General features: G+C 37.7%; 1 pseudogene; it reads right to left on the bottom strand.

Moving 5' to 3' along the window:
- Positions 1 to 9,595: 9,595 nt before the first annotated feature.
- LOC145687458 (NADH-ubiquinone oxidoreductase chain 4 pseudogene) lies at positions 9,596 to 10,967 on the bottom strand (annotated as a pseudogene).
- Positions 10,968 to 11,751: the final 784 nt, after the last annotated feature.

Raw genomic sequence — 11,751 nt, 5'->3', positions numbered from 1 at the left:
CAACAAAATAGATTAGGTCATGAGTGAGGTATTTGAAATGAATATTATATCGGCTTACATAAATAATGTATCAATATTGTAGATTTACTTTTTATATGCGCATATGTTTTTACAGTAACATCAAAAGAATTCTATAAGGTTACGAATGCTAAGCATGCTTTAGTGTGTCGTATACCGTATACACATATCACCTGTTTTAATTCTTTTCGTTGACATTAGTACATGACATGCGATGTTTACTTGCAGGGTCTTGCTTTTTCACGAACACGGCTTACTTGTTATCTTTAAACATGTTCAGTTTTTCTTACCTCGATCGGCAGGTGAAATTACATGTTTACGTTTTATTGTCCTCGTACGCTTCTCACTGGATTATTACTTCACTTATTTTTCCGCTGCATTTCTCTTCTTCTCTATCTGCCTGCAACCTGCTCCTCACACTGCTGTCGATTTACCCTGCTGCTCCCTGATCATGTGTTGACAGTGTTGCCAGTGAAGTTTAGACATTGGTGGAGTTCAGAAGGTTACTGAGCGGAGCGCTCAGTCACACTGCTCGAAGTGAGCGAAACGCAAAACTTGCGAAAACAACGGGTACACGAATGCTGATGGGGCAGCGTGTCCTGTCACATATGGCGTCCGAATAGGTTGATCCCTGCGCCGTCACTAAGCATTCACAGATTAACTCACTTAGTTCCACAGATAACTTATAAGAACAAGATAATACGCAAACAAATGAAACCTGACACACACTTATATACATATATACACAATATTTCGAAATATGTACAGCCCGCAATCTATTCGCAGTATTCATCAGGCAAGTCCTTCAAAAGTTGACTGGCACAATGTTCCTCTGCCTTCTTCCGCCATTTCCAGTATTCTTCCTTAGTGGGCTTCCACAATTTACACTGATGTTCGGATCGGTGTCCTATAGATTTTCCATTGTTCGGATCAATCAGTTCCACAATCTTAAGACTTGGCTTACGAACACATAAGTATGGTCCTGAGTACAGATCGAACATCTTCTTTATCTGCTGTGCTGCTGCATCACTGACGGGATGTGCCCTGAGGAATATAAGATCGCCTACATTAGCGTGCCGATCCGATGCCATTTTTTCGTTGGTACGTTGATTCTTCTTCGCTATCTGAGACTTCTTACGGTGTGCAATCATAAGTAGCCGATTGTCCCACGAATTTCCGTCTTCATCAGTCTCCTCTTGGAACAGTCGTTTCATCACAGGCGTTACATCCTTCACGTTTAGATGTGCTTGGACTGGAGCAACGTTCAGATTCTCTACAATAGTATAATTTAGTAACATAACGATATTCCACAAGTGCTTACTCCAATCCACATGTTGTCCAGCACAATACAACCTCCAAAGCCTATTCATTTCCTCTCCACGGGATTTGCTTGAGGATGGTATGGTGTGGTGTGATATACTTTAATTCCTTTATTAGCCATTGAACCTAAGAACTTACTGGATACAAAACATGGACCGTTGTCACATATAATGGCGTCCGGAATACCTAAATGCATAAAATACAAATCCAGGCACCTCAGAATTGCAGCAGTTGTAGCTCGTCTCATTGGGTATGCTACTAAATGCCTGGTAAACACATCCATGCACGTGCATACATATGCCATGTTTGACTTGCTGGTTGGAAGTTTCCCTACTACATCAACTGATAGTAACTCTCGGGCTCTCGAAACGGTGACTGACTGTAACTTCCTTGAGAGAGGATGAGGATCAGCTTTGTGTCTCATACACAATACACAATTGCGGATGTATTGTCGAACATCAGTATACATGTCTTCCCAAACGAAATTTTCTAGAAGCATCGTGTGTGTCTTCGCATATCCAAAATGACCCCTGTCATCATGGTAACATCTGAGTACTCTCTTTACTAAACTTTTGGGTACAACTATCCTCCATTTATCTTTCAAATGAAAATCACGTTTTAACAGCACACCTTGTTGGATCTTATAATACAGTCGTACAGATTTTCCCCAACTTATTTCTGGTACATTGGTCTGATCTTGCTCCAGAGCATCAATATACTTCATTAATCTTGGATCTTCACGTTGGTATTGCTTCCTATCCTCACTGGTCATATTTGCTAAATCTCCTGGAAGGACATGAAAATTGAAAATTGTAACAATTCTAGGTGATTGGCATACGGTGATACGAGACAAAGTATCCGCTGCTACGTTGGTTACTCCAGGTATGTATTGGATTTCCAACTCCACATCTTGCATTTCAATACACCAGCGATACAGCCTGGTATTCCAATATTTTATGCTCTTAAAATGCACTAAAGCTTGATGGTCAGTTTGTACGATCACATGATGCCCTATTAATAGATTACGCCATTTTCTAATAGCTTTCACAACACCCAACATCTCTATCTCGGTAATGGTATAGCGAGATTCGCAAGGCTTAAGTATGTGTCCAGCGAAACCAATAACTCGTTTCCCATCTTCATAATCTTGTGTCAAAATAGCTGCAGTCCCAATAGTCGAGCCGTCGACTATGATAATGAAGTCTTTTGACATATCTGGATGCACCAAAAGTATATTTTTACAAATCTCATGTTTTATTTCCTCGAAACAATTCGTACGTTCAGGCAACCAGGTCCATTTCTTCCCTTGTTTAAGCAGCTGGTATAAAGGTGCTGACTTACGAGCAAAATCATGTATAAACTTGGAGCACCAGTGGAAAAATCCTAAGGTCCGTTGCAATGTTTTAATAGTTGTAGGCCTTGGCAATGACTTTACCAGATCCAAGTACTCTGGATTTTTCGCTATTCCTACCGGTGTTACCACAAAACCTAAGAAATTTGCCTCAGATACCATAAATGTGCATTTCTTTAAATTGACTGTCATATTTGCTTCCTCTAACTTATACAATACTTGGTCTAACAACGCGATGTGAGCTACTGGATCAGTCCCTGGAATTAAAATGTCATCTATATACAGTAAGATCTTTTCAAGAATAGCAACTCCCAACACTCTCTGTAACGCTGCCATTAAACAAGCTCCACCATTCTTGTAACCAAAGGGTACTCTGCAATGCCGGTACATCTGGCCTTCAAAAGAGAATGCTACAAGATCCCTACAATCTTCAGTTAACTCGATCTGGCAGTAGGAATGCACCAGGTCGAGGGACATTGCACAGGTCATCCCATTAAATCTTGCAAAGAGGTCATCGAGGCGTTCGACCTTCAGATTTGTCAAAGATACGAATTTATTAAGTTGGACCAGATCAAGGCAGACTCTAACCTCATCCGAGTTCTTCTTTCTGACTATTACCAGAGGATGATGATGTTTTGACACTGCAGGCTCAATGATACCTTGATGCAACCATTTTTGGATCTGCTCCCTTGCCTTATCTCGATAACACAGTGGAATTGGGTACGGTCGTTTCACAATTGGATCTTCAGTGGTAACTTGGATGGTGTACTTAAACTTGTTACATTTTCCTGGGAAATGGGCGAAAATTTTTCTTCTCTTCATCAGCACATTGAACAACATTTCCTTGTGTTCCGGAGCAATAGGAGTTTTCTGTACCACTTCGCTCACTTCTTCTAGGGTAGCGTACAGACTCTCTTCAGTTTCTTTTTCCCTGACTTCCACTCTCTTTGGACAGCAAGCCGAACATTGAATCTCCTGAACAAGCGGGTCATACAAAGATTCCACAATAGCTTGATCCTTTATTTGTGCCAGCGTAATTCGTCTTAGGTTGCAATTGCCTTAACCTAGCTTCATCATACGAATCTTCTTGTTGCATCAATACGCTGTTCCACTGATTTAAAACTTCTTTCAGATCTTCGCGATCGCATCCACATACCTGTGAGCCGCATACTTCCTCTGGATGGCATTCGCATTCACTCCATTCTTCCTCTAGGACGTTTACAGGGAGATGGTAATTCACACTCAACTCATTAATCATATTATTACACGTTTCTTCCTCCTTCGCTTGAACCATGGGTACTACGACTTCTTGTTCCCCAGTTTGAATGGTTACCATGCCATTTCAAAAATTCATTCTGACTTGAAACTTGCTCATGTAATCACGACCCAGTAGAAGATCTTGGTTGAGCCCGTGGACCACAAAAGCTCGAACATCCGTTTGTATTCCCTTAATTGTCACAGGAAGATATACTTCTCCTTTCACCATTTTCTTCCTTGTTCCACTATAATCGACAAGAACTACGTGGGGTGCTGGTTTCAATTTCGGATGTGATATAATCTTCGTAACCTTTCTCCATAACTCTAAACTACACAACGTCACCTCAGCACCGCTATCAACAAGTGCTTGTACAACTTCATCCAACACACTCACTCGTATGATACCAGACCATTCTTTTATTCGTTTAAAGTCAGTCTTCACGTCATCAATATTCTCACAATCTGTGTTATACTCCCACTCTTGTCCAGCTATACATTGAAATTTAATTCGAAAAATATTTATTTCATTCCTACACTCAATCTCACGTACACATAAAGGACTATATACACCACTATACACTTCCTCAGGTATATCCTCACTTACACTTTTCTCATGGGTCTTCTCACAACACAAATCGTACCTACCTCCGACCCGCGAGGTGGATACTTCATTTAGTTTTTTGAATCTGGACTTCCCCGAGGATCCAAACGGTGCTGAATATCCTCTTGGGAGGATCTCGGGTCATCTCTTTCATATTCTTCGTGTGTGGACCACTTCCTTTCTGGCCGTCTTCTTCCTCTCCAAGAACGTGCACGACCACCTCGTCTGCCGCGTCGATAGTTCCCGCGTCCTCTTGCACCATCTCGTCCTTCGTACGGTGATTCTTCTCTTCTGTTCGCAGGCTCTGTCTTGTTATCCTCCTGGTCCTTCCTTATAGCTCCTACCTTAGCTTTACGAGTAATCACATCTTCGCCATCCTCCCATCTTCTAGCACCATCTCTTCCTGTCTTCCGTCTTGCTTCCCATGTGTCATGAATCAGTTCAAGTCGTCGGACTGTTTCAAGAATTTCTGCTAACTCCTGGCCTCGTGATAAAACCAACTGTCTCTGATACTGAACTGGTAGCAAGGTTATGATAGTGTTGCAAATCTGGGCTTCAGTGCTCTGTGAATCCAAGTCCCTAATCTGACAGAATCGATTCGTAACAAAACGTTCAACACTCCCGTCAACCTTAGGGTTGAATGGTACAGTCTTAAGGCGCGTTAGCTTAGCACATGTCACATCTTCTGAATGATAGTGCCTTAAGAACATTTGCTTGAAGTCGGCATACGTGAGGAATTTGTTCACATTAGAATAATACCATGATAGCACTGCGTCTCTTAGTACGAACGGTAATACCTTAAGCGCCTGACTAGGTCGCACACCCATTAGAGCACACTGTCGCTGAAATTGTATGATAAATGCTTGAGCTGACAAATCACCTCTCTCTGGTGGATAGTGCGTGAATGATTTTATATCCGTCAATCGCAATTTCAGTTCCTTTTCGTCTTCTTCCTTTTCCATTTCATCCCTGTAGTCCTGAGCTGCTTCCGAATAGACTCCGCGACGGTTCGTTAGTCTTCTGGCGTTTTCATTCTCGTTACCGTTAGAAGGAAGCTGTCTTCTTTGTCGGTTCCTTTTTCTTTCCGTCTTCGGGGACCATCCATCTTCTTCTGAATACCCGCTCTCATCAGACGAACTGGTCTTGATCCGTCTCCTTCGTCTTCTCCGATAACTTGGGTGCACCTCAGGTTCCTTGCTCAGAGAAGCCGCCGTACTATTGAGGGCACTTCTTCCACAGCAGGTACCACTGGAATCACTTCTATTGCGCCTTCCATCTAAGCTTGGAGATTGAGCAGAATTGTATGGCCGCTTCACTTCTGTTTCCTCTTCTACGCCTGAACTATGTCTTCGCCATTCCTCCTCTATCCTTTGTTGAAGTGACGCGATTGCTACCTCCTGACAAGCCAACTTTTCTTGTACTTTCCACAGTTCCGAAGTGTTTTGCCACATGACAGCCTTCGACTGACTCACTTCCGCGCGACAGTCTTGCAGTTGATTATTTATCACCGCGTTGGCTCTAATTACTTTTGCAGAAACCTCTTCTATCACCTTTCTACATTCATCGGTCTTCTGTAGGACTTTTAACTCTTCTTTGGCCAAACGATCTTCTATCTGTGCGGTAGTCATCTGCAACACCTCATGTTTCACATCTGCAATCTCATCCTGCATCCTGTCCTGACATTGTGCCATACCTGTAACACAGCTCTTCGATACCTGATCGATTCTTCAATTTACTTCTTCAAATTGCTGACTCACCTTTTTCTCTGTTAGCATTGCCACTTCCTCGAGTTTACAGACAGTATTCTTCAAATCTTGAATCTCCTGCTGAGTTCCATCCATCTTTCGTGACAATTCACTTACCTGTTGAATTAACACGGCGCTCGTCCTGTTACACTTCTTGCTAACTTCTTCAATCTTGTTCTCCAATTGCTCTCTACCATCCCGTAAATCCTCCTGAATGACCTTCATCTCAATCTGAAAATCTTCCTTCATCTTCGATCTCAACTCACATTGTCCCTTTTCATTATACTTCTCAAACATTCGGATAAGCATCTGCTCCATTGCATCCAAAGACAAACTTCGTTCTCCCATCTCCATCACCTTACGTGGTTTGCACTGTCCGCACTTCCATAATGCTTCAATAGGTGCATCATCTTCGAGTTCATTTTGAGCATTCCATTCTTCCTCTGTCATCTGACTACACACGCGGTGATACCAGCGATCACACAGACAACATTGTACATGATACTCATCTCTAGCTGAATCCTCACAACACACTACTTGATCTGAGTCTGACATGGCCGCACCACCAGATTCGCTTGCATTTGCACTGTCTCTTTGTCGATTACGGCGATTTCCACCCATGTTCACTTTTTTTTACGACGAAGTAAACTACACAACTAGCAGTCCACGAAAATCACACTCTTGATTGCAACTATTTTTCACAAGCGTTTAAGTCTCATAATCCAAAATGTAACGGTGACGGAAACGGTGGAGGGTATTAGTGATTAAAATATGAAACAAAATTTTAATAACCTCCCGTTATCCGGAATCTCGGTAGCAGGAGCGCACGCTCCGAAAACAGTGTATCAAGAAATAATGAATAAGAATACCAATATTAATACTACAACACTCTTGGGTCGTAATCGACAACTTAACATTCGAGCCTTCAATACAAATATCCACAATGTTGTAATTCACGAAGTTGTCAGACGTAGCGTGGACGTAGAGAGATGATGCAATCTAGACTCAGAATTCTCAGAATACAATTGCGTAAACTTGCTATTAAAAACCATATGTGTTTATTTACTATATTTGTTTCTATAATACCACATTCTATCACAAAAAAGTATTCATATACACAATAGATAATGCTCACCACAAACGATCAATCTTTTAACGTAAATAGTAGCTACAATAATGACTCGGTAACGTCACTCACTTCAATTATTGATACCGTTCAACATAACACTGAGATTGACAAGTAATTAAAAGAAACATGATATTTAGAACAATGAAACACACAAAATACTATATACAACAAAAATAATAATAATACATGCAATAAAGTTTCTCTACTATTTAGTCTTTTCAGAATAAAGGAAAGTCCAGACGACAGTAGCAAATTATGTTATTTCGAATATCTAGAAAGAAGTTTGATCTCTTATTTATATTTGTATTTACTATTTATTTATTATTTTTAATTACTTTCTTTTTGCACTGAACTATTATATTATACTTGCCACTTGATATAATTGTTTCTATCTTCCGTTCTGTCTTTGCCTGAACAGATGATTCACTAGTGAAATACTAATTTGAATGCAAAGTGACTAACTGACTGACACTTGATAGTCGCGACTGGCGAACTTTTATTTAAATTGAATTCAACTTATTACTGATATTTCAAACATTCTTCACAGATAAATATGTTAGCTAGCACAGTTTTCAGAAATAATGCAGTTATTTAACGATGTTATATCACTACTGTGGTTGTTAGATATTTTTATAGCTATAATTTGAAGTAATATTCCGCTATTATATAGGCCTATATCAAATATAGATTGATTTTGTTTTAAGCGCTTTTTATGTATATATGTTTCAAACTTGAGCTTACGACTAAAATAATTCAATACAAAGGAATGCGTTCATATTGTGCGCTCATTATATGCACGACGTTCTATATTTACTGATCCTTTAGAGTGTCTACAAGTTATTAACTTCTACTAATATTGACTGGCGCAAGAAACTTTATATTTACTTTTTGTAGCACTGATCTGTAGTATCCAACAAAATAGATTAGGTCATGAGTGAGGTATTTGAAATGAATATTATATCGGCTTACATAAATAATGTATCAATATTGTAGATTTACTTTTTATATGCGCATATGTTTTTACAGTAACATCAAAAGAATTCTATAAGGTTACGAATGCTAAGCATGCTTTAGTGTGTCGTATACCGTATACACATATCACCTGTTTTAATTCTTTTCGTTGACATTAGTACATGACATGCGATGTTTACTTGCAGGGTCTTGCTTTTTCACGAACACGGCTTACTTGTTATCTTTAAACATGTTCAGTTTTTCTTACCTCGATCGGCAGGTGAAATTACATGTTTACGTTTTATTGTCCTCGTACGCTTCTCACTGGATTATTACTTCACTTATTTTTCCGCTGCATTTCTCTTCTTCTCTATCTGCCTGCAACCTGCTCCTCACACTGCTGTCGATTTACCCTGCTGCTCCCTGATCATGTGTTGACAGTGTTGCCAGTGAAGTTTAGACATTGGTGGAGTTCAGAAGGTTACTGAGCGGAGCGCTCAGTCACAATGCTCGAAGTGAGCGAAACGCAAAACTTGCGAAAACAACGGGTACACGAATGCTGATGGGGCAGCGTGTCCTGTCACACTTTTTGTAATTGCTGCCAAAATAATCAAACTAGAAATAATTACTATCTCATTTTTATTTAAAACTCTATGCTAATAAAAGACATAATTTCAACTTCCATAATTCAATATTCAAGCAATAGCTAATAAAATTGCTACGTCTCCAATACGATTAGAAAGGGCAGTCAACATACCTGCATTATAAGACCGCACATTTTCATAGTAAATAACTAAACAATATGATACTAATCCTAAGCCATCCCAACCAAGTAGGATTCTAATTAAATTAGGAGAAACAATTAATAAAACTATTGAAAGAACAAATATTAACACGAGCATAATAAACCGATTAAGATATCGCTCGGATCCTATATTCTGTTCACTGTAATAAATTACTATTCTAGAAATATAAAGCACAAATCTTATAAACATAAATGATATTCAGTCAAATAGAAGAGTTATAATAATTTTATTTCTATTAAAAGAAATAACTTCTCACTCAATAAATACACTATATCTATTGATTAAAAAACTCAAGCCTATTGTGAATAAAAGAATACTTATTCTATTTAAAAAGGCAAATCTAGTAACACAAATTGAAAAAGGTCAAACCATGGCCTAAGGGCAATTAAACCTTCTTTAGTTCCACAAACTAAAATTTTATTCTAAACTACTCAAGCAACTACAACCATAAGAATCTCGGACCTGCAAAAAAAATAATAAATTTAAAGGCAACCAATGTAATATCAATAATAAATATTCTCGCACACTTCCTCCTCAACAAGAATATAAATTAGAATAAGGCATTCCATGTTGAGTATATGAATATAAATATAGTCTATAGGCAGCTCTAAAAAAAGAAAGTAAAGCCAACCCTAATATACTCAATCAAGATCAACCAACAATTCTATTTAACAAACTAATTTCTCCTAATAAATTTAATGTTGGTGGTGCAGCTATATTAGCAATTCTTAATAAAAACCATCACAACCCTAAACTCGGCATAAAAGACAGTATTCCTCGATTAATTAACAGTCTTCGACTTCCTAGGCGCTCATAAGAAATATTTGCAAGGCAAAATAATCCTGAAGAACATAGACCGTGGGCAATTATCAATGTAAGAGCACCTCTAAATCCTCATAGTCCCATCGTTAGTAAGCCTATCAACCAACACTAAGCCTATATGGGCAACAGAAGAGTAAGCAATTAAAGACTTTATATCAACCTGTCGTAAACATACCAATCTAACTGATCAAATACCCACAACTCTAATACCAAATCAAATTAAATTTATACTTACAGCTACATTTTCTATAAAATACATAATACGTAATAAGCCATATCCTCCTAACTTCAATAAAACTCCTGCCAAAATTATTGAGCCACTCACAGGTGCTTCAACATGTGCTTTAGGTAGCCAAAGATGAACCAGAAATATAGGCATTTTAATTAAAAAACCAACAACTAAAGCAAAATATCATATATAATATGTAATTCCTAAATCTATTACACTTCTCATATTAATTATCAATAAGCTACCCTTAATATATTCCAAATAAAAAATACCAATCAAAAGTGGAAGTGAAGCAAACAAGGTATAAAATAATAAATATATACCTGCCTGTACCCGTTCGGGTTGATAGCCTCAACCCAAAATTAAAAATAATGTAGGAATTAAAGAACCCTAAAAAAAGTAAAATATAAACAATCTAGAAGAAGAAAATCTCAAGTAAAGTAAAATAAGTAATAGTAAAACTAAACTAATAAAGCTTGCACTATAAAATGAACTTCTCAACACACCTTCTCTAGCCATAATTATAAGGATAACAATTCAAATACTTAATAAAATCAATGAATAACTCAAACTATCACTCCACAAGTAATAGCCTACCTCCCAGGGAACCAGCCCTATACTATTTCTTATTATAAATAAAAAACAAATCCCAATAAGACAAAACTGAACAACTCACCATAATTTAAAATTAAAACATAAAGGTATCAAAAACAACATAAATATTAAATATTTTAGCATCGTAGCACAACTAAAGAATTCAAATAATCACCTCCATGAGTTCGCACAATAGACACCAAAATTGATAGTCCTAGGCTACCTTCACAAACGCTAAAAGTTAGAAACAATAAACAAAAATAATTTTCAACATACAGGCTACCTAAAGAATAAGATAGAAGTAAAAAACTTATCAACACAATAAATTCAAGTCTTAATGAAACCATCAGTAAATGCTTACGCTGCACAACAAAACAAGCTATTCCTAAAATAACTAGAAAACAAGAAAACAAAATAAATAATATTTTCATAAGCTTTTATAGTTTAATTAAAACGTTGGTCTTGTAAACCATTAATGAATAAAATTCTAAAAGCACCAAGAGAAAGTGCAAACTTATCTTTAGTCCCCAAAACTAATATTTTAATAAACTACCTCTTGAAATTAAAATAACCTGAATATTGCTTATAATCTTAGTAGTTTTAAGATTCATTCTAATTCAAATATCTCACCCCCTATCAATAGGGTAAATGCTTATTGTTAACACTATTACTACCTGCTTAATTATTTCAAGTATAAGAGAATCTCCTTGATTTTCCTACATTCTATTCCTAGTTTTTCTAGGAGGTATGCTAGTTTTATTCATTTATGTTACAAGACTAGCATCAAATGAAATATTTACTTTAACACCTAACCTTTTCCTACTAATTTCCTTAGCTCCACTCTTCTTAACCCTCATAATAATTATTGACCCTCTTATGCTCCCAAATATAATTTCACTGCCAGATCCACATCACTATACAACTAATT

This window comes from Thermobia domestica, chromosome 6 (assembly GCF_964235325.1).
Source record: "Thermobia domestica chromosome 6, izTheDome1.hap1.1, whole genome shotgun sequence".
In the NCBI taxonomy this organism is placed as follows: domain Eukaryota; kingdom Metazoa; phylum Arthropoda; class Insecta; order Zygentoma; family Lepismatidae; genus Thermobia; species Thermobia domestica.
The sequence above is the reverse complement of the archived record's forward strand: the minus strand, read 5'-3'. Positions and strand labels throughout refer to the sequence as shown.